This window comes from Corvus brachyrhynchos, unplaced genomic scaffold (genome assembly GCF_000691975.1).
Source record: "Corvus brachyrhynchos isolate BGI_N302 unplaced genomic scaffold, ASM69197v1 scaffold280, whole genome shotgun sequence".
NCBI classification, from domain to species: Eukaryota; Metazoa; Chordata; class Aves; order Passeriformes; family Corvidae; genus Corvus; species Corvus brachyrhynchos.
This window is the reverse complement of record NW_008236198.1, coordinates 556,336-562,228: the sequence shown is the minus strand read 5'-3', so window position 1 is coordinate 562,228 and position 5,893 is coordinate 556,336.

Here is a 5,893-nt window from a genome sequence, read left to right as displayed (position 1 = left end):
AGTCAGCCTGTCCCAGAAATTCCAGTAATTCTTGGATTTCCAGCAGAGGGGATGACCAAGTTGTCATTTCTCTTCATTTCTTTCAGTTCCAATAAAAAAATGTGTATTTTGCTGTCCTTAGGCCTGACGTGCTCTGCAGCATTCCCATGAAACATGAGCTGGAATTTTCACTGGAATATATGGCCCTGGTTTGACAGGAAACTTCCAGACAAATATTCACAGCTTGGGCAGAAAAAAAATTTCTGTTTTCCTGACTATGTCAGGGATTTTTATTCTTCTCTTTCTCAAAAGCTCATCTCCTATTGTGGGAAAGTGAACTGAAATTAAAAATCAGTTCTGACAGCTCCGAAGGATTCAGTTGAACTGTTCCCTGCATCAGGAATTCCAAGGTAATTACCAGGAAAAATGAGGCAGACTATTAAAAGATGCAATTTCTCTCCTCCTTGTTCCCTGAGCAAATGACTTGCAGAGCCTCCCACTCCTCAGAGCAGCTGAGCAGCTCTCAGAGAGCAAAGAACAATTATTATTATTTATTATTGTTATTATTATTATTATTTAAAAATCAGTTTAAAAATACACCAAACCCCAGAAAATTCACCCACGTGGATCTTCCCCCTGTAGATTTTCAGGCTGGTTTTTTAAAAATTAGATTTGATGTTCCCCTTGTGTTTCTGTTGGGAAAGGAGCAGCATCACTGAGCCTTGCTGGCCTTCCCAGAGAAGGGGGATGCTGCAGATCCATCGGGATTAATGTGGGATAAACACCGGAGAAGCAAAGCTCCTGCCCCTCGTTCACTTCTTCCCGTCCTGAACTCACCCACAGGTTGCTCTGCTCCAAGAGAAAAAGTTCTAAAATCCTTTTCTTTGTTTTTCTGGGAAGAGCCAAATATCCCGAAAAGAAGGATTTTTTTCCCCCCTTTTTTAAAATTTTATTTTAGAGCCAAGCAGCAAAGCCACACAATGACCCCAAGCACAGAACAGAACCAAGCCTACAAACAGAGACCATCCTCATCCTCATCCTCCAGAAGTCTTGGAACAGCAGGATATTCCTCACTTTGCCCGTTTTTCCTGTTGGAAAAACCACTAAGAATAGTGGGGAAAGATGAAATCCATCATCAGAGCAGCAACTTCATTTTTAGGCTTTTAAATCCACTTTTTGGAGGTTTTCCAAGCTCAACCCCCCCTTGGAACACTGTAAGAACACCAGAATTCCACAAAGGAATTCCAGGCTGAATCTCCAAACCCCTCAAACCCAAAACTCCACCTCTACAGAGCCAAAAATTGTCCTAAAATCCACTTTTTTAGGCCTTTAAATCCCCTTTTTTTAGGCTTTCTAAGCTCAACCCCCCTCGGGAACACCACAAGAACATCAGAATTCCATCACGGAAACCTAAAAGTCCTTAAACCCAAAACTCCATCTTTGCAGAGGCAAAAATCGCCCCCAAACCCCACTTTTGTTAGGCTTTTAAATTCACCTTTTTTAGGTTTTTAAATCCACTTTTTCTAGGAGAACTCTGGAGAACCAGGGGAAAGCTGAGACCTGCATGGAGGGAGCTTTGAGTAAGCGGAAGTTGTTGGGAAAAAATGAGCTTTAAGGTCTCTCCCAACCCAAACCACTCCAGGATTCCATGATTTATTCCCAGAACATGGGAGGCAAGGATCTGACCGACCCGAGAGTGGGAAAAGGGCTCTCCAGGATGGAGCATCCTGGTTTTCTGTCCACGATAGCTCCTGCTTTTCTCACATCCCAGATTCCAAAACACAACCCTGAGGGCCAGGGAACACCAGCTAAAAATCAACTCCAACACCTGAGGAAAAACACATTCCATGGCCAATTAGAACCACCATTTCCAGACAAGTATCCCGCTTTTCTCACCACAGGGACACCCAAAATCCAACTAAAAAGGGAAAATGGGGATCTGTGCCACAGCAAGCTCCTGCTGGTTAAATTCCACCATCCACGTCCTCTCTTTTCCCAGGAAAAGGATTCTGGAGCAGAGAAATCGCATTTTCCTAAATATTCACCCAAAACTGCAAAGGCAATGCCTGGCACTGGGAATATTAAAAAAGCCACGACAGCACCGTGGTCAGCTCCAAACCTGCTTTATCCCAGGGTTTTTTTCCATGTTCGCAATTTCCACATTGAAATTTCTGTCTGCCTATCCAATTAAAAAAAAAGGAAATTAAGACTAAAGGGAAAGTATTTGGCGTTCTGGAGATGCTCCCATGTTTTCCAGCAGCCACTACGAGCACTTCCATATTTGATTTCCTATATTCCAAGTGGCATCTTTGACAACACTGATTTATAGCAGGAGATTTAGGGGGCAAAATTGATTTAGAGGGATATTTCAGCTTTCTTCTTCCAGGATTTTTCCTTGGAGCCAAAGCAGATGTTCCTGTTTCCTTTGACTGTGGTTGTTTTCCTTCCTTCTGGATCTGAGATTTTGCTTATTGGGAAAATATTTGCATTATTTTCCATGCCAGGCTGAATTATCAGGTTTTATTTTCTTTTTTTTAAATGAAAAAGTGACTTAGCTCATTCTGCAATTTGCTCCAAAATGGAGTGCTGTGAAGTGAGGTGAGAGTGCCAACTCCAGCATTTTCTTCCAGCTTCTCCCGGTAATTTCTTTCCCAGTTATCAAAACCTCCTTTAATTATGTAGAGTGATCCTTGCAGCACTCCAGGGCTGCCTCTTGCTGAACACTTTGGGAAGTTTTGAACCAATTCCATCTTTCAAAGGCTGCAATTAACGAGGAGAGCCCTGCTCAGTAACCCCTGCTTCCAAAATCCCAGCGCTTCCCGCAAGGAATTATCATTCCACAGGGATCAGCTCCGTGTCAGCGCCCTTTTGTGTGTGACACCATAAAAAATCTGGCTCTTCTGGCCAGGTTATTCAATGCTGAAGTTACAGAGGGAATTGAAAAAGTGGAAATTCCAGAATTTTGGGATGTGGGCGTGTCCCAGGGTGTTCCAAGAGGAATCCCAACCTGGATACATCCAGCCTCACCAGGAAAATCACAGTTCTGTGCAGTTCTGGGAAAGGGCAGCAACTGCAAATGGAGCCTGGATGTCAAAAGCCACCAGAGGATGGAATTCCATGGGATATTGGGAAGGAATTCTTGGCTGGGAGGGTGGGGAGGCCCTGGAATGGATTTCCCAGAGCAGCTGGGGCTGCCCCTGGATCCCTGGCAGTGCCCATGGCCAGGCTGGACATTGGGGCTGGGAGCAGCCTGGGACAGTGGGAGGTGTCCCTGCCATGGTGGGGGTGGCACTGGAGGAGTTTTAATTTCCCTTCCAACCCAAACCAGTCTGGGATCCTGGGATTTTGGAGGCTGAGGCTTTGAGGCACAAAAGGATCATTTCCAGCTAAGCCAGGATATTCTTCCACCCTAACCTAAGGCTCTTTGGAAAGAACAATGTCCCAACAACACCCAAGTATTTTATTTCTGGGCAACCAGTGCTGCAAATACAAAAATTCAACAAATACAGAAATTCTTCAAGTCACAGGAGCCACCCAACTTCTCTGCAGGATTTCCCGTTTTATTCTTAGGATGTGTTTTTCTTGGACAAAAAATGTGGATTAAGAGGATGCACAACTCACTTGGAGCCTCCCAAATCATGAAATCCCTGCCCAGCTCCCTGAATCCCCAAGGAGCACCAGAAGAGGAGTTTTAAACTCTCATCTTTTGGGACTACTTTGCTGGAAAGCTGAAGGGCACCTGTATTCCTGGAAAAAGCCAGCAGGATTTAATTACTACATGGATTTGACAGCAGGGATTTTCCTCCCTGTAAAATTTAAAGCAAAACAACAATGTCTTTCTTACAGCTGGAGAAGATAATTATTAAAACAGAATTTAAAAATCAGTTTTTCAACCTGTCCTCATCACCTCGGGAAGGAGAAGATCAAAAATCCCACGTTATCCAAGGAACAGAATATTTTCTTGGAATTTTTACTACAATCAGACACTCCCCTGCAATTTTTTTACATTAAATGTATGTTCATTCATCTTGCAGGAACAGAGAATCACAACGGGCGGGGTCGGAAGGGACCTTAAAGATCCTCCAGGGATCTCACAATAAATGTTTCTATTGATTAAATGAAGACTGATTGTTTTGAACCTTAGCTGCTGATAGATAAAAGGTTAAATTTGGTTCAGAAATTAAACTGAACACATGAATTCCACATAAACCTGAAGCTGAGGGGCAAACACAGAGACATCTCCAAGTTGAGTCTTAAATCTACATTTTTTTTTTAATAAATCCAAATTCTTGCCCTTTTAAAAACTCATTTACACCTGAGCAGATGCAAGAAATCCCTAAATATTGCCCAGGGATTTTCAGATCACCACAGACCATTCCAACAGCAAATTACTTCAGCTTTACAACCGGAAAATAATTACCCAGTTAATTCCTCACCAAAACCTCGTTGTTCCCAAGGGGCTGCACACAGCCAGGAGAATTAGGGAATAACAAACCTTGGCTAGAAAGGTTTATTATTAATTCTGGATGCAAAATACTCCAAAAAGCAGCCAAAATCCCAGATTGGTTGGGATTGGGAGGGTCCTTAAGGATCATTTCATGCCAAACCTTTCCACAGGCAGGGAAACCTTCCATTAAAGAAGCATCCCAGATTTCTGCACTCCTCGATTCATCCATGAATCCCTGCCAGAAACACCTGGAGAGAGGCAGGTGATACAGATTTTCCAGTAAAACTTTCCCATTTTACACCAATATTTTTAATGAGGACAACAAAATGAATGCACTTCCTTCTGCAGGAAGATCCCACATAAATTCTGGGAAATAAATTCCTTTTTTTTGTAGGTATCCTCCTTCCAAGGGGCCTCCAGAAAGGAGCTGGTGCTGCTTTGAAGGACACAGGAACCTCCAGATTCCTCCTTCCTTATTCCCCATCCTGAAAGAGCCTCTTGGAATGACACTGCCACTTATTTGGGGTGAGTTTTCCCAACTTTTCATGGATCACCAGACATGCAGAGAGACGAGAGTGATGGCATGAGTTGGTTTTCCTGCTCAAGGTTTGGGAGATCCTTTTCCATGCCTATTCCAGAGCTTCCCAGGCACAGACAGAGCGGAAAGCAGGGAAAGCGAAGCTCCAGCTCTCCTTCTGTGGGCTCCCAGATCCCTTCCCCCGGAGCTGAGTCACTCGGATCATACATTCCAACCTCAGCTTCCCAGTTACTATAACAACTTAATGGATTTCTTCTCATTATTAATTACATTCTGCCCTAATCTGCTGCTCCAGCATCAGGGGGAAGCACTCCAGGAGAGCTTCCCTTTTCCCTTCTCCCTGCCAAGGGCTTTTCATCCCCAGCTCGCTCCCACATTCAGGTGCTGCCCTCATGAAGCTGCTTCCCTGGAGATAAGGAAATGCTCATATTCCTCCCTTTGAAAACTCAGAATAGAAGGAAATGGATTTTTTCCTCAAAACAAACAAGATGCCCAAAATAAAACTGCAAAATCTGGGCCCTCAGCTGTTTTCCCGCAGCAAATGTGGAGCAGGGAACAGCTTGGAATATAATCCAGCCTAGCACGGAGAGAATGAGCCCTTTGGAAGCAAAGCCAGAGCAAAGAAGCAGCTGGAACCTGATTTATTGGGTCTGAACTGCACATCCTCGGGGCATGAGTGGGAAACCTCTGCTGCTGGAAAAGGCAGGAAAAGGCAATGAACCCCAGGCCAATGCCAAGGTCCTGAGGTGCCAGAGTGAGCAGAATGAGCCCCTTCCATTTTCCTCTGCATCAGCTTTGGAGCTGGAGAGCTGAAGGGCCACCTCTACCCAAGAGAGGAGAACAGAGGGATTTCCCCTCCCTTCCCTTGGCAGCACCATGGGATGGCGAGGATGGAAGAGTTTCCTCAGGCTGAAGAGCAGGGAAGGATA